Raw genomic sequence first — 25,928 nt, 5'->3', positions numbered from 1 at the left:
TAAGTACAGTCTTTTTGCATTATTCAGTAGCTCTGATTTGTACATTGAGCCTTGCATGTGAGTGTGATGGTAGGTATATGTGTGTATGCTCCATTTCCTCTTTCTGGAAGAGAATGGAAAAACTCCTGTGTTAGTGAAGCAGACTAGGGTTTAAAGGTCGTACATAGGAATAGTGAGAGATTATTGATATCATCTGTGTTGATTTGCTTTCAGTAGTGGTAAAGCAACGAGGGCTTTGTTAGAGTGAAACAGTATGCCAATTGATATCAGTTTTATTGTTTACTTATGACAATTTTATAATCTGTAATTTCATGGAGTAATGGTACCATTTTTCATATTACGTGTGAAGCTCTTTCTATATGTTCACCACAGTGTAGTTTAGTATATCACTAATTACTAAAAAACTAAGAAAATAAACAATAAATAAACTAATGTCCATTGGAAAAGCAGATGTTATTCTGTACTGGTAAGAACAGTTGGTATTTTTAAAAAACCTGTATGAAGCTTGGAGTATCTATGCTATCATCTGATAAAATAGCTCCATTTCATCTTTGTGGTTTGTAGGCACTGATGTCCTCAGTGTTTCCAGAAAACACAAAAAGTCATTTTAAGACAAATAATTATTTAAAAGCCAAATATAGTTCACCAAAAAGCAGTCTGTTTAAAAGCCAGCAGCAGAGAATTTAAGTAAAACCTCTTCTGTAAAGAAATGACTTGCACATTTTGTCAAAGACAGAGATGATTCATTATGTACATCTACCAGTAGTCTGTTTGGAAGTCCAGACACGCTAATGAAAAAGCTGTGGAATGGGTTGCCACTTCCTGAGTTTCCTATATCCCTTTTTTCAATGTGATTGACTTTGTGCAATCACATTGCTACATGAATTAACAGTATAATTTGAGTAAGCCATTGTAAGTAGAAGACACTATTTTCTGAATATATTGGATTATGCCCTGAGAGCACATCAGACCAGTAACTTTTATGTACTTCCCAGGTTAGTCAAGTCATCATTGATGCTAAAATGTGTGTAAATCTCTATTGCAAGCTTATGGAAACAATTACATGATCTCATACTAAATAATAAGTTTTCAAGCAGAATAGAAATGTGTCTGACTTTCAGTTTCTATTAACTTCCAGGTTGTGTCTTTAAAAAATGTACAGGGTATGATATTGGGTGCCCTTAACTTTTCTTTGCATTAAATCTTCTGCTTGTTTAATTGTCTAGGAGCATGTTGTTACTTCTGGTCTGTGGTTATTATAATCCTCATCATTAATACATCTAATTCTCCACTTTGCCACATCTATAGATAATCCAGAGATTAGATCTATGAACAGACAAGGCAGAGCTTTCTACAAACCTGAAAAATGTCCCAGGTTTACAGAGGAATCTGGAAAAAAGAACTGTGGGTGGGTGGGTAGCAGCACTCGTCCTGTGTAAGCCAGTGTGTTCTAGTTTCAGTCTAGTAATCTGGTATACCCAGATTTGAATCTCCAGTCTAATAATGGAAGCTTTCTGGATGGCCTTGGGTCAGTTTACATGCACTCAGCCTAACTTACTGCACAGAGTTTTTAAAGATAAAATGGGAAAGAATGTTGTAAGCTGGTTTCGGTTCATATTGTGGAGAAAGGTAAGGTACAAAAGGAGTAAAAATAATAAATATAGCGGAAAGTATAGGAGAGTATAAAATGTAAGTTGATGGGTGGGAAGGACAGTGGGAAGAATGTACAGGTGTGGATATGGGGGTTGCCAGACATAGGGAAGGAAACAAGATGTCCTGTGTAAGTTTTCTCTTCGTGAAACTCACCCTTTCCATCACTCACACCCTTTCCAAACTCACAGTTTTCCATCATGCCGCTGGTCCTGGCCAAGCTGCTGGTACTGCACAACTTGGATTGACTTTTCCCAGGGAGAGGCTACCAGTGGGAAGGAAGGAGGGAAAACTGATGACTGGGGAAGGAGGCATAAGGGAAAGTTGGCTGGAGAATGGGAGGGAGAGAACAAGCAAGAAAGAGGGAGCGTGTATGGAGAATTTTAAGGAAGGTACAGAGGAAATAGTAGGGAGGAGAAAATGAGAGGCCTTCAGCAAGTCCTTGTAGATCTTCCACTTGTCAGTTTATCTAATAGTAAAGTACCTCTCACAAAAGTAGCAAAGCAAAGACTCTAAAGGATAGAATAGGGTATTGCATTTGGTAAACTTTCTATTCAGAATATGGCTGTCCTCCATGGGCTCTTCTCTGGCTCTGTCCAACTTATGCTCTCTGCAGCATCAGAAAATGAGGAGCCTCCCAGGATCTGATTTCTGGGTTACCTCATTGCCTGCAGCTGTTTCCAGCCTCCTGTCAGCTGAGCATCTTCCTTCTCCTTGCCCTGTCTCTTCATTTACCCCTCTCTCCAGGTCAAGTTCCTCCCCAGTGCCCCTGAGCCCAAACCTATTATGTTTCACATTCTTCATTTCTTATTTATTAGCCTTTTCCTCCATTATTCTCTCACCTGTCCTAACTCCTCTGCTTGAAAAGGATAGTTAGTCCTATCCAGCTCTCCTGTGTAGGAAGAAGCTGTGCAGGTGAGTTCCCTGGGTACAAAGCTGTCTGTGCTCCAGAATCCAAGATTTTGGGTGTCTCCAGACTCAGAAAGCTATGACTTTGCAGATTAACTAAAAATGCTTCAAATAATGACCTTGATGAGACTAAATATACTCCCAAATGCTTGTTGTATGAGGGGGTATCTGGAGGAATGTTGCAAACATTTTTCTACCAACCTAATTTATTGTGGGGATTTCTTCTTGCTCCCTAGAATAGTAAAGCTCATGGCTCATCTAGGGAGTGAAATTAGAGTAATAGATAGGAAATGCACATCCCTTAAATCAGATTTCCCCTTCTCTAAACTTTCTTAGTAAAGATGTATATGTAAAATTATAAGAAGTAAAAATAGCTCATTTGTGTGTTGAATGGTCTCAGGTTCAGGATTAGTTAAACAATGTTGTACTATTGAAGATTTTCCTGACAATTTATCCTGCCTCCTGATGCAGTCTCCTGATTTGTCTGGTAGCCTGCTATCCCAATACAGAAGATATAGGTTATCCCCTTGCCTCTGAATTCTTCTTGGGCCCTCATTCCTCTGATAATGAAAGCAGGTAGTATAGTCTCATTAATTCAGATAATGTTGCAAAAAGTGTACCAAATTTTGAAAAACATCTTTAACTGCTCCTGTGGTTAAATAAAGCCCTAAGGGCTATTGGGGAGGAGTTAGGGCGGGCTCTGTCCGTGATAAAAACTCGGAGGGGCGAATCAGGAGCCACAAAGCTGCTCCTGATTCGCCCCTCCAAGTGCCACTCAAGGGCCAAGCGGCCAATGGGGAGGTGCACGAAGCGCCTTCCTATTGGCCCCTCACCAGGACAGACCAAAATTCCATTCATCCAGCCCAGTCTGGCTGCCAGTCTGCTCCTGACCACCGCAGGGAGAGGAAGTCAGCAGGGCTGCCAAGGGGGATGAGAACACAGGCTGCACCAGCCCTTTTCACCCCAAGGCTGTCAAGTCCAACTGTAACTTTGCCTCAGAACCCTGACAGAGCTGGCAGGAGGCTGCTGAGTGCTTCCCCTCCCCCCCTTCAGACCTGCTGCGAAGGAGCCTCTGATAGGCCCTGACTGAGGGGAGGGAGGCATTTTCCTTCCAAGAGCAACGCAGGGGAGTCTGAGGGCCTTCCTTTTGAGGTGGTGGGGACTTTCCCCTTCTGCCAAACGGCTGACAGGGAGGCCACAGAAAAGCCCCTTCTCACTTAAAATACTGCTCTGCCTGGAAGTTAGACACAGCCAAGCCATGTATCTTTCTTCTTTGCAACTCTCTGCAGATTTGAGGTCACTGCACAGCATTATTCTGCAGAAGTAACTGGCTCTTTTGTCTTCTGTTTCATCTGCACAACAACCCTGTGTAGTAGGTCTCAAGTCTTTCAATTCAACAACAACCTGTGTGGGAGGCCTTAAATGTTTCTTCTCTACCACAACCCTGTTCAAAGTAGCCCTTTCTGTCTGGGGAGCTAATCTTTATACTCTGCAGGTGAGCTGTAATTTCAGGAGCTCTCCAGGCCCCACCTGGAGGTTGGCTACCCCTGGGTTGGAAATATTCCTGGAGGTTTGGAGGTGGGACTTCAAAATCGTACAATGCCTCAGAGTCCAGCCTTCAAAGGAGCCATTTTTGCCTGCAGTTGGTAGGGAGTTGTGCAGGGGTGTCCCTCCTGGCCTATGGATTATGGCCAGCCCTTACCAGCAACTGTTTGTATTCTGATGCGCAGACAGGCAGACCAGCATCAGTCCTGTGAGTCTGGAAAGTACAGGAAGATCTAAATAAATATTTACAGCCTGAAACTGTAAATAGAGAACAAGTAAATGTCTGGAGACACATGGTAACTGAAATGACTTATTGGCCTGGCAAATAACCTTGGCCTGGCAAATAAAAAAAGAGTATAAAAAACCTTACTAAGCTCAAAACTGCTGTGTACAGAGAGTCTTCCTCTTAGGGTTGCGAGCTTCCCTGTGAGGCTCACTACCCCACCTCCATCATGGGGAGTCTGCTATGGGGAGAGAAAGGAAGACTCTTGGAAAATGCTTTGAGACACCTGAGGCCTGCTGGGTCACTGCGACCCATTCCCAGTTCTCTCAGATCTCTCACAACCCCACATACCTCACAGGTTGACTATTGTGGAGAGACTAATGGAAAAGGTGTTTGTAAACCACTTTGAGACTCCTTTGGGTAGTAAGCGATAGGGTACAAAAATACGTTCTTCTAAGGAGCAACCATGAAAGAAGCAGTGAAAAAATGGAAAAAAAGAAAAAGGGTGGACACCTGTGTACTGTGACTACCCCATGTGTACTAAGGCAGGGGGAGATTTTAGTGTCTGTGGCCTAATTTACACAAGAAGGGAAATGACGCAGAACTGGGAGGTTGCCATGTAATCTTCCCCTAAGAAGAGTCTCCAGTCTGATTTTCCCTTCACATATCTGAGGACATGGCTCTGGAAAGCTCATCTGTAACCACTATGCCAAAATTCCCAAAGGTCAATCCTCTCCCACACTCAACAAACATTCCACACCACAGGTTCTTAACACCCATATCTCCACACCCATACCCTCATTTGCCACCACCACCACAACCTCCCACACAACACACACATTCAACCCCATGCCCTTACAGACTGGACAACTCCTCCCCTTCCTCTTCCCACTGCCAAGCTCTAGCGCCCGTTGTATTCTTGGATATAACGGGCTTTGCCCCTAGTTTAACATAATTCATATTTCTAACCTTTAAGTGTACTGAAACAATACGCTGTAAGTTCCAGTATGAAGAGTTTATTATTAGTTTTCAGGTGAAGTCGTTTGCTTCAAGTACTAATTATGAATTAATACATTTCCCCAGATAAGTAGCTGTATTATACTTCTGATAAATCTAGCAGCTAAAATTTATCAAAATAATTTTAATGAATTTGCAGGCTGGTACAGGAACTTCTCTGTTTTGATATTAGCTGTGCTGTGTTTTTAAGACTTTTTAAATTCCTTTTTCAATTAGATTCAGCCTTTAGAAGGGCTGTGGCTTAGATTATGCATACTTCATGTAGATGATGTTGCTGCAGAAATTTACTAGGGGTGGTAAAATTGATCTGGTTTCATCTTAACCACTGTGGGATCATGAAGATATAGTCTACTTATTTAGAATGTTAAAGTGAATTTAGATTCAGTATAGTTTATGTAAGCTTTTAAAGAACCATTACTTGGTTATTTCAGAAATATTCAGGGGGGAAAAGAATACTATAAACTGAAAAAAGCAACTTTAACACATTTAAAAGATGGTATATAGTACTGGTAATGTTCTGAGACACATGCCATTACTTTAGAGTTACTTAATGTGCTTCTTATTTAGGAGATCTTCAGATGGCAGTGCTAAATTTATATGCAGCTGAACTTGATTACTTAAGTTATATGTGTATTTTTCTTTTGAACTTGTTTTTTGTGTGCAGTTTTTCTGGAAGCTTTACAGTAGTGCTACTGAGATCCACCATGGGCCCCTGGACAAATACTTCAGAATATACTCACACAAAACAAAAGCAAGCTCACAACCATGTAATGATGTTTAATATGGAAGAAAAATTGGGGCAATCATAGAATCATAGAATAATAGAATTGGAAGGTACCTTATGGGACATCTAATCCAACCCCCTGCACTATGCAGGACACTCACATCCAAATCGCTCATCTACTGTAACCTTGCCATCCCTTTGCCTTCACAGAATCAGCCTTTCCATCAGATGGCTATCTGTTTAAAAATTTCCAAAGATGGAGAACCCACCACCTCCCAAGGAGAGCCTGTTCCACTGAGAAACCGCTCTAACTGTCAGGAACTTCTTCCGGATGTTTAGATGGAATTTCTTTTGAATTAATTTCATCCCATTGGTTCTGGTCCATCCCCCTGGGGCAAGAGAGAACAATTCTGCTCCATCCTCCATATGGTACCCTTTTAAATACTTGAAGATGGTTATCAGATCCCCTCTCAGTCGTCTCCTCTCTAGGCTAAACAGACCAACCTCCCCCATGTAAAAAGAGCCACAAGAGATGTGAAAAGTCAGTTGTATCCTCCATGGAGAGTCAGATATATCCACCATGGAGAGTGGGCATGATAGTAGAATCCCCAAGATTTATCCTGAGATAGTCTCCACAGCAGTCATTCTTACCTCCCCCCTGAGTCAGAGGAGGCTTTACATTTTTTTAATTGGCAGTAGAATAGCATATCAATATAATTTGTATCAAGTTCTCTAAATTCCCAGCGTATGTTCTTTAAAAGAGCCATTCTCTGGTCCGTTCTGTTGCAGAGATATAAGGGGAAAGGCACATCTGCAAAATAAGGCTTGGAGACTTGCTTTTTCTAGCATGTGAAAGCTGGAGATTCAGAAATGTGTACCATGGAATTTTGTCCTGTTTTCTTAACGGCTAGATAGTCATCTGACAGAAATGCTTTCTGTCAACCTAAGCCGATTATGTGTTGGTGGGCAGGTGGAGATGTGCCAGTGTTTGTCTCTTGTGGTCCTTCCCTGTATACCCAGGGATTTGCTAATTGCCACTGTAGGTGAATTTCCTCCAGGCCATGCTGGATTCTGGAGGTTTTTGTTGGGGTGGATCATTTGGTCATGAAATTGGGGTCAATGTGGGTAGGCAGATAGTATGAGCTGCTGTATTCTGGAGGGAGTTGGACTAGATGGCCCTGGAGGTCCTTTCCAATTCTGATTCCATGCACCGATCTATTGAGCTCGGAGGGGCATCTGGTCGACTGTCCATCAGGTGATAGAGTGGGGTCATCTGCATGTTGGTGGCACCTAGGGCCTAAGCTCGAGATAAGCCTGGCAAGAGGGCACATAAAGATGTTAAATAATGTTGGTGAGATAATCACACCCTGCATTAGAAGAAGTGTGCATGCAGATGGAAACTTATACCACTGATATAACTTTGTTGGTCTTAAAGATGCCACTGGACTCAAACTTCAAAGTTTCAAAGTTACCATTATGGTATTAGCTTGCTAGTGCTTTCTTGGTGAAGTGCTTTGCTAATAGAATGAAAGATCATTTACATACCAAAAAGTAGGTTCTTTGATCATACATGAAGCCATTCATTTTGACATAGAATGAAAGTAGAAAACTAACAGATGAAACCAATGTATTTGTTTAAAGTGCATATTTTCTTCACTTGCACAATCATTGACAATATAGCATTATGGAATTGGAGCAATGGCTGTTATATATGGTATTTTGTATATGTGTTACCAGGTGCAGAATTCCCAGGGTATCTCTGCATTCTGGTGATTGGGATTAGGTGGAAAGACTGATTTTTTTTTTTTAGTTCATTAAGGACAGATGGCTTTTTAAAACAGGTGTCACTTTTATTTCTCCTGCATTGTGTTGGGGTTTCCAGTGGCTCACGAAAGGGCTGTCTAAAGCATGTGGCATTTATAATTAGTAAATAGTCTAGATTATATTTCACTTTTTTCTCTGGGCCTTGGCATATTTTATTGAACTAAGTTAGTCTGACACTTGTCATAGCACATATTTACACTATTAAAAACAAAAACAATGAATTTTCTTGTGGGCTTTTAAAAGTCCTTCTTAAAAACCGAAATGTAATTAAGCAATATTTTCAGTATTTGTAGGTAAGAATTAATCCCAGTAATTTGCTTATAAAGCTATTAACAATTTCAATTTGGGTTCTAATTTTGTTTAAAAACTATTCTGAAACTGATTGCTTTTAACATTAGTTAAAAGTCAAACCATGAAACAACTTCTAATGATTTCCATTATCTTTTGAATGGGAGGCTGTTCTTAATATAGTTTTAAAAATAACATTCTCAATATTGATAGCTAGATATTTAAACTGACCTAGTTTGTTACTTTTGCATTTTAAATATTTACTATGAGCTTCTTTATAGTATATTTGTATAAAACTACACATATATTACATAGCTCATGCCTAGCTCTGCATCTTTGTAGGTCTGCAGGCACTTGCTCCGATAATCAGAGTGCATATTAAAAAAAGGTTTACTGTAAACAGCTCTGGCTGTGGTGGGGAACAAAGGGAATTAAATGTATCAAATAGTAATGAAATTAGTAAATTGTAGTAATTCCATGTATTTGAAATTGGAACATCAGCTGCAGTTCCTTACTTTGCTTGTTGCTGCAGCCAGTATTGTATAGATTACCCAAAAATGGCAGGTTTATGGTAATATGGTAAAATAGTAACTGGTTGCAGCCAAACAATATAATAGCCTTTTGCATGGGAGTATCTTTCGTTTTTGTTATTAATTTCAAAAGGAGCTATTTCATTATTGGGTTGTTATGTATGGCTTTAATTTATTTTGTTACTGTTGTCATAATTCTTCCCATTGGTATCAGTGGAAGACACCTGCTTCCCTCTTCGGTCTGTACCTTCATGGTTTTCCATCTAAACTGAGTGAATGATAGTGGGACTGTAGCACCCCCCTGGGATATGCACACTCCCAATTTTCAGACGGCTAGAATAAAAGGGTCTCCCTTTTTGTGGCAATGAAAGGCACCCATGTTTAACAGTAATGGCTATTGGAGAAAGGAAATATTCCAAACACACCATAACATAGATGGTAACATTCATTGAGAGAATTCGGCATGGCAGCCACTTAACTTGAAGGACAGTAGCATGAGGAAGAGAGACACTAACAAGATAAGGGCACTTGGTGGCATAAGGAGAGCAAGGTATCTGGACAAGGCAGCAGGAGGACCTTAAAGTATATTTGCTTTGTTGGGGGATAAAGTTTGAAAAGCAAGCAAACAGGAGAGTACAGATTGCAAAGGGAGATCTACATAGCAGGGCAAACACAGGGAGGACAGTCCTACTCCATACCCTCTATGACTGACACAATCATGTTTGAAGTATGACAATAAAATCAACCAGGAACCTCTTTCTCCCCCTTTTTATAAGGAACCCAGTTTATGCCCTTATTAGGATAGGAAAATGCTTGCTTCCTGATAAAAACTAGTAGAGTCAAAGACTGTAATAATGAAAAAAAATGTTTTGGGTTTTTTTATTATAGGCTGATTACATGGGGATGTGGTTTCATTTTCATATTAGTTATGATGATACATCTCATTTTTGTAATTATAGTAATTAATAATACATTTATAATATTTTCAGTTGCATTTTACATAATTTAATGAACTATATATGCACTGAATTTCTAGAGAATTATTAGAATTGTATACATTTCCGTTAAGAAAATAAAAATCTATGTTTAACGACCTGCTTAATAATACAGTTTAATGTAATTGCAGTTCAAACCTGTTTGTGTTTATGTGGCAGTAGGTTTCACAGAGTTCCTTGGGATTTACAACGAGATATGTGTAGGATTGTATCCCTAAGGTATTATACTTACTTGCCTAAGTTGTTTCAATATTATTTGTTTGTGCTTTAAGCTTATAGTAATAATCCTTTCCTTTTAAATTGTTTTCTCCAAGACACTGAAGAAACCAGGGCAAGAAACCAGGGCTGGCAAGTCAAGCATTTCTCAAACTCGTTTTAGCTTCAGCCTTGAATTTGAGAAGGAATTTCCCTTGATCACCCTGACAGATCTTCATTGAGAGAGTAATAGGGAAGTCCAATCCTGTAGATTATCCCGGACAGCTAAATGGTTTTCAACACCATAAGGTATGGCATCCTTCTGAAATGGCTGGCTAAATTGGGAACGTTGGTTCCATTCTTACTTTACTGGCCAATTCTAGAAGATGGTGATGGGGGAATGCTTTTTAGCCTTGTGGTATTTTTGCTGTGGGGTTCCACAGAGATTCACTTTGATCCCCTGCTGTTTAATACCTTCATGAATCTGCTGGCGGGAGATCAACTATGGATTTGGAGTAAGGTGCCTCTGCTAAGCAAATGTCATCTAACTTTTCTTCACTTTAACAGCTGAGTCAGATGGATTAGTAGAACTCCTGAACAGGTAACTAGAAATAGTGATGGAGTATATGAGTACCAATATAAGGAGGCTCAGTGCAGAAAAGACTGAGGTGCTGTTGGTAACAAAGATACTTGAGAACTGCAGAATCGGCTTGTCCTGGAAGAGGTTACTCTTCTCCTAAAAGAGGTAGATTCATAGCCCGCGGGTGTTGCTGGGTCCTGATTTATAGTTGAAGACTCAAGTCTCATTTCAGACTGGAGAAAAGGAGGTTGAGAGGGGACATGATAACCCTCTTTAAGTATTTGAAAGATTGTCACTTGGAGGAGGGCAGGATGCTGTTTCCGTTGGCTGCAGAGGAAAGGACGCGCAGTAATGGTTTTAAACTACAAGTACAACGATATAAGCTAGATATCAGGAAAATAATTTTCACAGAGTAGTGCAGCAGTGGAATAGGCTGCCTAAGGAGGTGGTGAGCTCCCCCTCACTGGCAGTCTTAAAGCAAAGGTTGGATACACACTTTTCTTGGATGCTTTAGGATGCTTTGGGCTGATCCTGCGTTGAGCAGGGGGTTGGACTAGATGGCCTGTATGGCCCCTTCCAACTCTATGATTCTGTGATTGTCACATATTGCCTGTTATTAGCTTCTGCTGGTACTCTAGCTATGGCACTAGCTCCAAGAGGAAATAGTACTTTAAACAGGTAGTGATGTAATTCAGATGTGGAATTAGATGCTGAAGGATGTAGTGGTGGCCATAAGAATAAGCTTTAAAAGAGGGGGTAGATTGATTAGGTAGATAGACTTACCCTCAACTCAATAAGAAGGGAAGGGCAAGATTCAGAAGGAGATTGTGTCCTTGACTGATCATGCACGGCGGCAGCTATGCCAAGCTGCCGCTGTACCATTGTACCATTGTACCATTGATTATACATGGGGGTGGAGATTCCTGGGCGCGCGCTGGCTGCCCTGGCGTATCGGCCCCGCGCAGGCAACATGGAGCCGGAAGCACCAGGCTCGTTCTGAGGTGCCGACAGTGGTAGCAGGGGGGATCGGGGGCATAGCCCCCCTGCTGCATGATGGTGGGGAGCAGCATGCTGCTCTACCACCATGGTGGGGGTTGAGGGATGCCCCTGGTGGGGGTTGAGGGATGCTGCGCTGGATATGGCGCAATACTGGATAGTTTGTAGAATGACGTGGGCGGGAATCGGGAGGCCACTATGGGCACCGGGCAAGCATCGGGAGGCCACTATGGGCAGCTATGTCTATCCCAACTGAAGTGCACCCGGCATATAGGACGACCCCCCACTTGGAGGCATGTTTTTCATGGGGAAAAAAGTAGTCTTATACGTCAGCAAATACAGTATATAACTGTGGTAGAATATAGTACTTCTAGTTTTCATTTTTACCTTTTCTTATTATAAGGTTTCTAATAAAATATTCAGAATAGATTTAAAGGAAGTGTTAGGTATATAGATTCAAGGAGGGTAAGTTTATCTACTAGCCCTAGTAACTGAGGGGAACTTCCACAGTCAGGGGTACTAATTCTTAATACCTGAGCAAGGAGCAAAAAGGGGAAGGCCTCTGTACCCTGTTGTTAGCCCTTCAGAGAAACTGGATGACTATTCTGTGAGACAGGATGCTGAACTAGATGGACTGTTAGTCTGATCCAGCACAGTTTGGGAGTACAGCTGGGCTGATGGATTTTAATTGTGCTCAAGCATGCCTCTGACTCCTCTCTTTTTGCAAATCTTATTGCAGAACTTCTTGGTTTGATCAAGTTCTGATTCATTGTGATGTCATTTGTGCCACATAAACAAGGATTCTAAGCTTCACAGTGTGTGTGGAGTAAATAAACTTGAATTATTTGAGGCATCTGCATTCAGTTTTCACAATTAGTGCTTGATTAGATTGGGAATTCTCATATGAAGGTCCATGTGGAAAAGGTGAGAGAGTTCATGAGCACAACCTGTGTTCATGTGCAATCAGAATTTTGTTTAAGTTTGCTATGAGATCCAAGTACAGATATTGTGTGATAGCTAATCAAAATGAATGGTATATAGATCAGTAACCATTTAGATAATTTGTTGCCTCATTCATGACTTAGAATATTTTTTTCATTTTGCCCTGCTCCTTAATCCTGTCCACCCATGCCTCTCTCATGTTCATTAGTTGATTGTCAGTGTGTCTGAATTATTTTCTTGATAGAAAAACAAAAGAAGGAAAGGAGAACAAAACGTGGGCAGAAATTTTGCCACAAAGAAGTATTTATTGAGGAAAACAAATTGGACATGTTTCACCAAATACTACATTGGAGTCAACATAGTCAAATTTCAGCTCAATAAGAAGGCAAGGGTAGGATTCAGAAGGAGATTGTATCCTTGGGGCTTTCTTGTTGCCTTGGACTTAATGCTGTTGGTCAATGTATATCTGCACCTCTGCATGTCAAGCTGTCTGGAAAACTTGTATGCATTTTGCCCTACTTAATGATTATAGCAATTGCATGAATAAAGCTATGAAATTTGGGGCAGATGCTCCAAGCTACACTAAAACTTAATACACTTACATAACAGTGGTGGAATATGGCACTTGCAGTTTCCATTTTCAGCTTTTCTTACTGTAAGACTTCTAATATATACAGAGTAGATTTAAAGTAAGTGTTACGTGCATTCTGTTGAACTCCCTCACACATGATTAATCTGCAGAGAAGTATGATAGTATCATTGCTTTTTGAAGGGAACTTCCCCCCTGAAAATGTTGTCTTGCCCTTTATGCTGTGAGCAGCAATATTTTATGTATATAATGAGAAATAAATTACTACTCATACTCGTTTGCAGGCTTAATTTAACTATGTCAGGAGTAAAACCACTCTACAGGGATATTCCTGGACCCAACACCTGGAATCTCAAGCATCCTATCTCAAACTTGGCAAATCTGCCAGATGACTTTACTGTGAGTTCAAAGATTATTCCTACTTACACAGTAACCAAGCCAGATTTAATTTAAAGATGTTTTATTTCTAGAAGTTCAAGAAAGCAAAATAATTAAAATTCTAGTACAAACTTTTTAAAGTCTGGGTGCAACAAAAAAAACCCCAGAACTATCTCTCCACAATAACACCTAGGACATCTGCAGTAAAGATGCTAAATCTGTGATCAATCTCATAACTGTGAGCAGAAGAATAATCCAAACTATGGCACAACACAGCACATCACTTCCTGTGTCAAGTAGATAGGCAAAGAGAAAATACCCAATTATAAGTTTTGACCTAAGGTATCAGATGACAATCCAGTGACATCCTTCCCCCTCTCGGAATCTTCCATCAAATGCATAAACTTACTCCTTTTTCCCCCCTTTCACATCTGTTAACCACAATTTGACTTGGTTCACAAAAATGTTTCGTAATTAACTTGTTCCACTGCTAGACCTTAGTAGAGATAAGGACCTACAGTTTTCAAGCCTAGTGTGTGTAGTGTGACTAGGCCTTCTAATATTCAAATTAATGCCAAGTTGAACAAGGATACTGATGCATCACAAACTAATTTAAAATATGGCTACTTCCCCTTATCTAAGTGAAACAGCTAACAAAATATAATGAAGCATAAATATTACAATAAAATAAAAATACTTAAAACAGTAATAAAGATGAACATATGGGGGTAAGTCAAAGTGTTGCTACACAACCATAGAAAATTTTATTAAACAAGCATATTAAAATGTGAAGCTGTTGTTTCTTGACATATCATATATCTCAATCTATACGCATCTGAATGCAATGTTTCTATCTCTCTAACTCTTCCCCAAAGTATTCTGCACTCTTCAATTGACATCACAAAATGGCAGTTTTGGCATCCTCCAGGGATTCAGATTGTGTTTAGGGAACAAAAATAAGTCTGAAGGGGCAAGATCAGGGTTATGCAATGGATGAGGTAAGGTTTCCCAACGAAATGAGTGTGGTAAAGCTCTTGCTGGCCTTGAAAAAAGAGCAGGTGCATTGTTGTGATGGAAAAAAATTCCCTTTGCTCAGCTTTCCTTGCTTTTTCTCAGCAATGCAGTTTTTAGCTTTCTTAAAATTTCTTCATTATAAGCCCCGGTGATTGTGTTTGAGAGCCAGTTTGGTGTAGTGGTTAGGAGTGCGGACTTCTAATCTGACATGCCAGGTTCGATTCTGCACTCCCCCACATGCAGCCAGCTGGGTGACCTTGGGCTCGCCACAGCACTGATAAAATTGTTCTGACCGAGCAGTAATATGAGGGCTCTCTCAGCCTCACCCCCACCCCACAGGGTGTCTGTTGTGGGGAGAGGAATGCGAAGGCGACTGTGAGCCGCTTTGAGCCTCCTTCGGGTAGGGAAAAGCGGCATATAAGAACCAACTCTTCTTTTTCTTCTTGGAATAAACTCCTGCATGTATGAACTGGAACTCTAGTAGCAATACAGTTTGACTCAAAGTGATTTTATTCACATATATTATGAGGATATATATGTGAATAAAATCACTTTGAAGAGCCTTAAATTTTTAAAAATTGTGGTGATGAAATTTCATAAAAATCCCCAGCATGAAACAGAAAGGGTCTTCTAAAGAGTCAGTTTGGTGTAGTGGTTAGGAGTGTGGACTTCTAATCTGGCATGCCGGGTTTGATTCGGCACTCCCCCACATGCAGCCAGCTGGGTGACCTTGGGCTCGCACTGATAAAACTGTTCTGATCGAGCAGTAATATCAGGGCTCTCTCAGCCTCACCTCACAGGGTGTCTGTTGTGGGGAGAGGAAAGGAATGTGGCTGTAAGCCGCTTTGAGACTCCTTTGGGTAGAGAAAAGCGGCATATAAGAACCAACTTTTCTTCTTCTAAAACACAATTGTTCAGAAAGCAGGACATCTTATAAAGCTGTATCCTATAAAGTCATAAATATTTAGAATTAGGTTCAAATAAATTTGTTCAAAAGGGGAGGTACAAACCATAAGTATGAAAGCTGCTGGACTGCAGGAGTATCTCCAACAAGGACTTGTTAACTTTAAATGTATTTGTGCCAACCTATAAATCATTAACTACTATTTGTATGTAGCTTTTGCCAATTCTTCCTTTAAATCAGAAGAAACTATTCTTATGTTTATATTCCACCCTTCCCCTAAGGCTCAGGGCAGATGACATAAAATATACTGTACAATACAAATAAAACATAAAATTTTCATAGATTTAAAAATTAAAATTAAAATACAATTGCCTGAGACGTCTAATTCAGAGGAGCGTGGGGGGGGGGAATATAGTATAATCTTTGGATGGAAGTTGTGTGGTTTTGGGTAGCGAGGGCAACAGAAATTTGATGTTGTTTTCAAGGCCCCAAACATAGGCCCTGCTCTGTCTTACATGTCCTGTGGAACTGTTTAAGGTCCCACCGGACTGTGATGTCATTAAGCATAGTTCCGCAAGGTTGTAGTGTGACTAATTTCTTTAGGGATGGGGATCCTAAGAAAATTTTGATCACTAGACCTTAATGTTTTTGGGAAGAAATTGTGGGAGAGGCCGTCCTACAGAACATAGAATCATGCAGTTGGAAGGGGCCATACAGGGCATTTAGTCCAGCTCCCTGCTCAGTGGGGGATCGCCCGGTGCCGGGCGAGCCTTGCCAGCGGGCCATGACTCCCTTTCCCCGCCCCCTTCCGCAGCGAGAAGCTCGTCAGGCCGCGAGCAAATCGGCCGCCGAAGCGAGTTCTTCCACCCCACCCTCCAATCTAGTGCCCATTGTATTCCTGAATGCAACAGGCTTTGTCCCTAGTCTAAAGTTAAATAAATAAAGTGATTGCTTGATATTTTGATATCAAGCTAATCCAACACAGCACCTGTAGAAGACTCTAGGTGGAATGTATAATTATAACCTGCTTGGTTGATTTTAAAATTGTGCAAAGCGTTGTTATAATTTTCTTTGCTTCATGGTATGTTTCTGTTGTTTACGAGTTAAGGCGTTGTATTCAATTTTGACAACTCTGTTCATTATTTGTAAGTAAGCCAGTTTGGCACAGTCTGTAGAATTCATTAAATATTCATTAGCCCTTTAAAAACAAAGGTGAGATCACAAGTTATTTGTTAATAAATAATATGAGTTATTGCTCTGATTGATCTCATGTCTGTTCTCCTTATCATAGTAGTTGCTTCTGATGTTTGTTTCTTTTGTGATATCCTAAATTAGATGTAAGATTCTTCAGATGGAAAAGTAAAATCTTTGTACTATGTCCCCATAACCTTAATTTGACCGTTAGTTGGTCCGCAGCGGACCAACTCCTAGGTTTCTTGGATGAAACTTCGGCCCTCGACCCATACCAGTCTGGCTTCCGCCCTGGCCACGGGGTGGAGACCGTGCTGGTCGCCCTCATGGATGATATCCGGCGCCAGCTGGATCGGGGCGGCTCCGCCATTCTCGTGCTTCTAGACCTGTCGGCCGCATTTGATGTGGTCGACCACGAGTTATTGGTACACCGCCTCGCCGGAGCTGGAATAAGGGGGACTGCGCTTCAATGGCTGGTCTCCTTCCTCCAGAACCGGACGCAGAGGGTTGCAATGGGGGAGAGTTTGTCGAGCCCTTGTGAGTTCCCTTGTGGGGTTCCGCAGGGGGCGATACTCTCTCCCACACTTTTTAACATCTATATGCGCCCTCTAGCCCAGCTGGTCCGGGGCTATGGGCTGGGTTGCCACCAATATGCGGATGACACCCAGCTCTACTTCCTAATGGACGGCCGGCCGGACTCCACCCCGGATACATTTGCCAGCTGTTTGGAAGCGGTAGCTGGATGGCTCAGGCAGAGTCGCCTGAAACTCAACCCCTCCAAGACGGAGGTCCTGTGGCTGGGCAGAAGAGGGCAGGACCAGGAAGCGCGCCTCCCATGCCTGAACGGGGTGCAATTAACACCTGCACCAGTTGCCAGGAATTTGGGAGTGACATTTGATGCCTCCCTCTCTATGGAGGCTCAGGTCACCAATGTAGCTCGGACAGCATTTTTCCATCTTCGCCAAGCCCGGCTACTAGCGCCCTACCTGTCCTCGGAACACCTGGCCACAGTGATCCATGCAACGGTCACTTCCAGATTAGACTTCTGTAACTCGCTCTACGCGGGCCTTCCCTTGTCTTTGACTCGGAAGTTACAGCTGGTCCAAATGCGGCTGCCAGGGTCCTCACTAGAACACCTTTGAGGGCCCACATTCAGCCGGTGCTTCGTCATCTGCACTGGTTACCAGTCTGTTTCCGAATCAGATTCAAGGTATTGGTATTGACCTTTAAGGCTATACGCGGCCTGGGTCCCGTCTACCTGCGGGACCGCTTGGTTGCTTATGCCCCCCGCAGGGCACTCCGCTCTGCGGGTATGAATTTACTGGTTGTCCCGGGCCCACGGGATGTGCGCCTGGCCTCGACCCGGGCCAGGGCCTTTTCAGTCCTGGCCCCAACCTGGTGGAACGAGCTCCCAGAAGAGCTAAGGGCCCTGCAGGATCTACCAGCTTTCCGCAGGGCCTGTAAGACGGAGCTCTTCCGCCAGGCATGTGGTTGAGGCCAGAGCAGCTCTCCCACTAATCGATCAGAGGATCCCCTCCAATATTGAGATCTCTAACACCGAGATCATGGTTAGATCTATTGTATTGGTGCCACCCTCTTCTGAACATTATTCTCTCCCCCAGGCTGAACTAAGATCAGAATTGTGACCACCGCCGCTATATGTTATGTGATATGTTATATGTAACTTTTAATTGGGGTTTTTGTGGGGATTTTATTGTGTTTTAACTATTTATGTTGTAAACCGCCCTGAGACCTATTGGGAGAAGGGCGGTCTAGAAATTAAATAATAATAATCATAATAATAGAATAGCAGTAAAGCATAAATGAAATGTCTTATTGATATCTGTTAATTACTTTCACTAGTGGGTATGAGGTTAGCATACTTCGGAGTAAAAGAAAGAAAGAAAACAAAATGGTGGTACATAATGCCAGTTTGATTTGCCAGGATTGTAGACTTAATCTGTGTAATGGATTACCCCAACCATCAGATTTGCTTCTTCAAGAGGTTTGGGTGTGTATATGTGATAAGTAGTATATATGGAAAGTAGTTTGGAAGTGCTTATCCAAGGAGTTTTAGAAAAAAATGGGGTTGCTCCTTAAAATATCTTCATTGAATATTAATCATGAAGCACTTTTGCCTTAAAGAAGTAGGCAGCCTAAGGATGTTTAAGAACTGTTTGTTTCAGTATTGTTTTTCTAAATTACTTTTTATTCTTGTACTACTTTCTACACAATGTATGGTTAAATGATGATGGATTAATATTTGTACGGTTAAACCAGTGAGTTAAAATTGGTGCGAGGGGGCACGTGTAGCTGCTGTTTTACAGTGCTTGATTCTCTTGCTAGAAATTGCAGTGGTGCCAGCAGTTCCAATGACAGGAAGGTGCAGACAGCAGCACAGGTAGATGAGGAGAAGGAAGAAAAAGGACAGGGGAAGGTGGTAAATTACTTAGCTGGCTTTACTCTATCAGAACAGTTTCATACATTAATCTCTTATTGATTTAGTAAGTTACAACTTTGTTCCTGAAGTGTTGGAGTCTATCTTAGATCTATCTAGTTACTGTGAATTTTAATATTGAATAGAGCAATTTCTATAGGGATTGGAAAATTCATACGGTGCTTCATTTTCCAGCTTCAAGTACAGTATGATTTGAAAACCAGCTTTCTGAATGTAAATCAAACAAATAATGTGGCTTCTGTACTTTGGAATTAGACTTAATTTAAACATGATGCTGGGTAGGCTAAAATTGCTTATCTGTGCAACGTTCTATGTAGCTGGCTTTGTGTTTAAATTAGCCATTATGCTCCAGTGTTAGCACACCACGGATACTCTTCATAGCACAAACTTACTTGAAAAATAACAAGGCAGATTAATGAACTCTGAAGAAAAGGTGATAGAGCTATATGCATCAACTAGGAGACAGCAATATCTTTGTGAGAATGATATCTGCTGCAATGGTTTGTGGAAGATATCTTTTGTATACATTTAGCTGACCTGGCTCAGGTAGGAGAAAATGCAAGGTGCAAATAATAAATCTGTGGTTGCCAAAAGAGCTTTGCATTTACAAATTTTTATGTCTGTGTTCAAACGTATTAGTTTTGCTCAAGCCGCTCTGGGGGTTTCATGTATTCCTTCTTGCATTGCTAGTCTTGAGATCCAGTGTTCAAGGATTGTACATATTCAGGTGTAAGGACATCACTGATATCTGTTATTTCTGTTACCTTTAAAATAGTGCTTATTTTTTATTTTATTATTTTTATTATTTATTATTTATTTTATTATTATAAAGGTGAAGGTAAAGGTATCTCCTGTGCAAGCACAGAGTCATGTCTGACCCTTAGGGTGTCGCCCTCTAGCGTTTTCATGGCAGACTCAATACGGGGTGGTTTGCCAGTGCCTTCCCCAGTCATTATTGTTTACCCCCCCCAGCAAGCTAGGTACTCATTTCACCGACCTCGGAAGGATGGAAGGCTGAGTCAGCCTTGAGCCGGCTGCTGGGATGGAACTCCCAACCTCATGGGCAGACAGCTTCAGACAGCATTTTTGCCGCTTACCACTCTGCACCACAAGAGGCTCCTATTATTTTATTATATTTTATTATATTTATAGTCTGTTTTTGTTTTTTAGTACATGCAGTGCATTGATCCAACATGAAAGCCAGTGAATAGAGTGTTGGACATAGAGATTTAAGCACATAACCCTGCTTAGTCATGTTTGCTGTGTAGCCTTGAGCTAGTTGTATACTGCATGCTTAGTGTACCACACAGGATTGTTGTCTGGATGCAATGGAGTGACCCATATAGAGTAGGATCTGATTGATATTTCAGGAAATTAGTTTGAATGATTCTGCATTATTGTTGAATTAAAGTGGCAGGTGACATTCTGCAACACATAGGTTTTTCACATTTAAAATAGTTTTAAGATTCTGCATCCCCCTCTCCCCGCTTGATAGCCAGTGTTTAGCTTTTATGGCTGTAGGTGACATTTGCCTTGTCAGTTCACATGAACAGGAGAAAGGACAACAGTTACATTGTTGGCATTTAACAGTTGTTTTGATGTGCATTTCAAAAGGCAAAATAGGTGCATAAGGAAAAAGTTGCCTAGAATATACAAAATGCTTTCCATTTCTATGTTCAGTAACATAACTTTTTTCCAACATTTTATTTTTCTAGTTTTCTGTGCTTTTCAGCTGCCTGTATATCGGGTAATGGTTGGTAGTTTGTTCATATATAAAAGCATATTTCTACAAAAATTTTAAAAGTTGAATTTCATTTCACTTACATTCTGAGGTGACATAAATTAGCAATTCAGCTTGTGATAAAAAAGAATATTAAAGGCTTTTCTAGTGGGTATAATGGTGCCAAGAGATGTAAGAAAAAGGGGTAATACAATTGAATGTGGCTTAATAGCTCTCTCTTTCTGTGGCTTTTAAACCTCAATGTTCTATGGTGTCTTTGGGAATTCTGATGTGCACTTGTGTGCACACACATACACGTGCATCTAAAGGACTATTATATATGTTTATTTGGAATCCTTTATAAAGGGTTGGATGTAGTCTATTTTTATGCTCAGCCAGCCTTTTACATTCAGTCATTCTGCGTTTCCTTTCTTCCTTCAGTCTTGGCCTGACAGCTTTTGTCTGTGAAAGTCCCATGGTCCCCACCATAGCCTTTTTGATAGTTGAAAGGTGATACATCATTTACTTTTCACCAGTTGAAAAACTGATTGGATGTAACCTTGTATTTCACAAAATGTGTTGATTAAAAATAAAGCAACAAAATAATTTACTTGCTCTGTAATACTGAGGAGAGGAAAAATGATTCTTGCATAGAAAACTTAAATGACAAGCCCTATTCTTTCCTTCCCTGGACAGGACAGTATTGTGAGCACAGGACTTTCAATACAGGACACATTAGTATTGGCAAAACTTGTGGAAGAGGAGTTTGTAAATAGTAGTGAAGAAGTTAAGAGGATATCTCATGCTTTGTCTTGCTGGCCTTGCAGAGAATTCTACTGTGACATTTGTGGCAGTGCTGTAGTACTGAGGTTTGAGAATCCAATATTGGTTTCTAGTTCTGTTTACCATATTTTGCAGCCTGGTTCGTACTTAGCACTGAACCAGGATTTTGTTGCAAAGAAATGTAGAATTACTGGAAATTTTGTGGCTGCAGGAAAACACAGATATTTTTGGAAAAATTAAAATATATGCAATATTTGCTATCCTATCAACCCTAAATTAATTGTATTGCTTTATCATCAGAAACATCATTTGTAACTAACTTAGCATGTAAATTGTAATATTTGAGATATTTATGGCATTGAAAAGTTATAATGATTTAGTTTTCTACAAGCAAAATTGCGAATGGATCCAACACTTGAGAGAAAACTGCAAGCTCATCTGCCTTATGCTTCTTTAACACATACACCTTAGTTTCATCTAGATGCTGTCTCCTTTCTTCTGTGGTTATTAGTTACAAATAACTCAGTTCTCAATGAATCTTAAGAGTTTTCCTCTGAGGCTTTGATGTACCTTCTACACCATTTCCCTCTGATCTTTTATCCTTCAGCAGGTTAGGGTAATAAGCTACTTGTTACCTTATCTGTGGATATAAATGTCATAATGGTTTGAGGGAGAGGTGAAAAGATCAACCATGAGAGAAGAAATAGGTAAGAAGGAAATCAGGAGAAGCTGAGAAGCAGTAAAAGCCCTACAAACTCCCCTCATGATTACTCACCTTTTGAGAGGTAGAAATGCACCTTGGATTTAAGAACTCTACATAGCTATATCATACCCACCTTCTCTTTAAAAGCATGTCACTCAATCTAAAACAATATATTTAATGTTATTGGTAGTCTCCAAAATTCCCAATTTTTTCCAATGGCCCTGGAGATCCCTTCCAACTAAGATTTAAAGTGTACACCTTTACCTGGGCTGGTTATAGCTATGTATAATGCTCCATCTAATTTGATGGTTTAGGGTGGGGGTCATCAACCCCTAGTCAGCGGTCTGCTGCCAGGCCACGAGAGCCTTGGCAGCGGGCTGCGGCTCCCTCTCCCCCCCTCCCGCAGCGAGAAGTTCGCCAGGTCGCAAACAAATTGGCTGCCGAAGCGGCCCGGTGAGCTTCTCGCTACGGGTGGGTGGGGGGAGGGAGGCGTGGCTACCGGCATGCTGGTGGGCGCAAATGCGTGTGTGGCAGTTTTGTGCATGCGTGGAGCTGCCATGCATGCATGTTTGTGCCCCCTCTTGGAGTGCAAACGCGCAGGTGCGGCAACTCCGCACCTGCGCGAAACTGCTGCATGCGGGCATTTGCACCCCCAGCGGGCGCTAACGCGCAGGCGCGGCAGCTCTACACATGCGCAGGGAAATGTGCATGCATGGCAAATGAAAGTCCATTTTCAGGAATCTGAAGTCCACAAGAAGATTGCTTGACTTTATATAAGTTCTATGCAACATTAATTTTAATAATTTTCTAATTATCAAGAGTTAACCCTTTATTCAAAGACAGATGTTTCTTTGCTGGTTAAATCATGGCTTGAACAAGTAAATATATTATATTGAGCCATAATTCTAGTTATATTTACCCTCTTGAAGTTTCTGTTATATTCCAGAGATTGGTGGAAGGGCCCATGTGACTTACTAAGGTACTTGTCAGTAATGTTGTTTTTGTAATAATGATACCAGCCATTCTGAATAGCTTAAGTACACAATGAAACTTGACATTTTGCCTGAAATTATCCACGCCTACTTAACAGGATGCTTTTTACTAGAATTCTTATTTCTTCTTAGTGTTTAGATAGGCTGTACTTTTTCATCAGTGATACAAGTTTGGCACTTTGCAGTGAGCAGGACAAGCTGAGGCTTGCATATGTTAATAACCTTTTAAGGTATTAAGGACTATTAAGTAACTGCAGGAAACTAGCAAAATGTACTCTCTCCTCCACTTGCATCCTGCTTGGGCTAGTCACAGTCCTCACAGATCACAGACCTATTAGAGGTCTCTCAGACCCACCTACCTCATAGGGTGTCTGTTGTTGGGAGAGGAAGGGAAGATGATTGTAAGCCACTTTGAGACTCCTTCAGGTAGTGAAAAGTGGCGTATAAAAACCAACTCTTCTTAAAATCTTTAAATATTTTCCAGCTATTTTATTTCCAACCTGTTTATGGTTGAATAAAAGGAGTTTGATTTCAGAATGTTTGAGCCAAAGATACAGCCTTGCCATTTGAGGTGTTAAATTACTTTATGAATAACATGAAACATTTGCAGTATATACCGTATTTGCTGGCGTATAAGACGACTGGGCGTATAAGATGGCCCCCCAACATTTCCACTCAAAATATAGAATTTGTTATATACCCGGCCTGCTCCTGCATCTCCCTGTGACCAGCACCAGTGCGCATGTGCGAGCTCTGCGTAGGCAAGGGGTGGGCCAGAGCGCCACTGCTTCCCGCCAAGCAGAACTGGCCAGTCACGCCGAAAAGGCTGGCACCCCTGTCTAGCTGCTGATGTTTGCCACAGCCACACTGATGACCCACCACGGCCAAGCTGGATACTGCATGATACTGGATGGTATGTAGAATGAGGTGGGCAGGCATCAGGAGGCCACTATGGGCACCGGGCAGGTATCGGGAGGCCACTAGGGGCAGCTATGTCTATCCCAACTGAAGTGCATCCGGCGTATAGGACGGACCCCCAATTGGAGGCATGTTTTTCTGGGGGGGAAAAGTAGTCTTTTTCCGGGGGGAAAAGTCTTATACGCCAGCAAATATTGTAGATGCTGTTGAGTGGCCATAGTTTGCTTATTAGTGGACATAAAAGGTTATTTTCTCTAAAGAGCTGTCCTTGCTATTCTGTTTATATATCTGTCTTGCTTGTAGCAAGGTTATTCTCTTAGGGATCTGCCTGCACTGTTAAACTGATCCCTTTGGACTTATCTTTACTTTGAAATTTTAAAAAAGCAGTATGATAAACAGTAGCATGATGAAATGTGAGTTAAGTATTGCATCTTCTTGAAGAGTACATTCTGCCTTGTTCAGCACCTGTGTTTTCAACAATGATATTTATTGTATTTTTTGTTTGACATTTCACATTGAAATGTACTTTATTGAATTTAGGCTAATTTCAGAATAATTTACTCACTTGTACCTCATGTTGAAACGATAATCTTTAAAAGAACAAGCTAAGCAAGTAGTTTGCTTGAATTTGGCTGTTTAATCCATGCTAGAGGCTTTAACATTTCAGGATATTCTTCTAATTTAGCTTTCATGAAATTGGTATCTATATAAAAGTAGGACATAAAAGGGTCAAATGTTGAGAATATATATCTCTAGAAGCACTGTCTTTGAATGTGCATAGTGGGGTGGCTAGATCCTTGAACTGAAGCTAGCATGCGTAGTTGTATGGCAAAGTGGCAGTTTTTAGCAATATTTATTTATTTATTATTGCATTGCTGGAGTGTCCTATCGCATCTAGTGTCTCGGGGTGGTTTATAACATTTAGGGAGCTTGCAAGGAATTGAAGGATGAGAATAAAGGGAGAATTCTTAAACTTGTGCAACAGCATGATATTGGTGATCTCAAGAGGCTAGATGACTATCTTCTCACTCTATCCTGGACCTTACCTGTTATAACTAGTTTTCAATGCTGAATTCCTTGTCTAGATGAGAGGAAAGCTACTTGTGAAGGCTTGAACCTGATTTCTATAATGCTAGCAAGAGTGTCTTTCTACCTTGCTTTGCTACATGGGTAAATTTGGGATCAGTATACCTCAGTCTCCAACTCCCCCCCTTCCCATTTTAATAGATGTGTGGCTCCCCCCCACCCATTTCAATAGATGCCTTCAGCATTCCCTGTTTCTTGCGTGGCCGTGACCATGGTCAGTCCTTGTGAAACTTATTTTTTGTTCTTTTTAGAATTTTAAATGGAATACTATTCTTCATACCTGTGGAATCTACTGAATATGCTGAAACTTCTAGTTGAAACATGGGTAGCCTAATTTCACTGTTAGGCATCCCCCCATATTTGCAATTAGAAGACACAGAGAAGATCAGAGATGGCAAGCCCTTAAAATATTTGGTGGACAAAGTAGGCCCCTGTCAAAGACCAGTGAAAAAACGGAAAGGTTTCAGCATTGCTGGAAAAAAAAATTGAGGTACAGAAGACCATCAAATATTCCTGCCATTGAGGAAGAAAAGGAGTTGGTTTTTATACCCTGCTTTTCACTATCAGAAGGAATCTCGAAGCAGCTTACAGTCTTCTCCCCACAACTGGTAGTTTTTGAGAACACCACTATCAAGACTGTAATTAGCCCAAGGTTACTCAGCTGACTACATGTGGAGGAGTCAAAGGTCTCAGACAATTATGACCATTGCTTAGGTGACAAAGGGGCGAATAAGCCTATTGCAGAGGCATGACGATAAAATAAGGAAGCTGATG

At 41.1% G+C, this 25,928-nt stretch overlaps 1 protein-coding gene across 3 annotated transcripts in view; it reads left to right on the top strand.

Annotated features, from left to right (window-relative positions):
• The window catches only part of RFX3 (regulatory factor X3), a 214,897-nt gene that overhangs the window by 5,484 nt on the left and 183,485 nt on the right, over positions 1-25,928 (top strand). Inside the window, exons 1-2 of one of the 3 annotated variants that reach the window (XM_077344914.1) lie at positions 12,276-12,400; positions 14,261-14,383. The exons of the other annotated variants lie outside the window; for them this stretch is intronic. The gene's annotated coding sequence lies outside the window, so the exon portion shown is untranslated. Of the gene's footprint in view, positions 1-12,275; positions 12,401-14,260; positions 14,384-25,928 lie in introns of those variants that run through there. 3 annotated transcript variants of the gene reach the window in all.

This window comes from Paroedura picta, chromosome 7 (genome assembly GCF_049243985.1).
Source record: "Paroedura picta isolate Pp20150507F chromosome 7, Ppicta_v3.0, whole genome shotgun sequence".
Taxonomy (NCBI): Eukaryota; Metazoa; Chordata; class Lepidosauria; order Squamata; family Gekkonidae; genus Paroedura; species Paroedura picta.
This window is presented reverse-complemented; position numbering and strand designations above follow the sequence as displayed.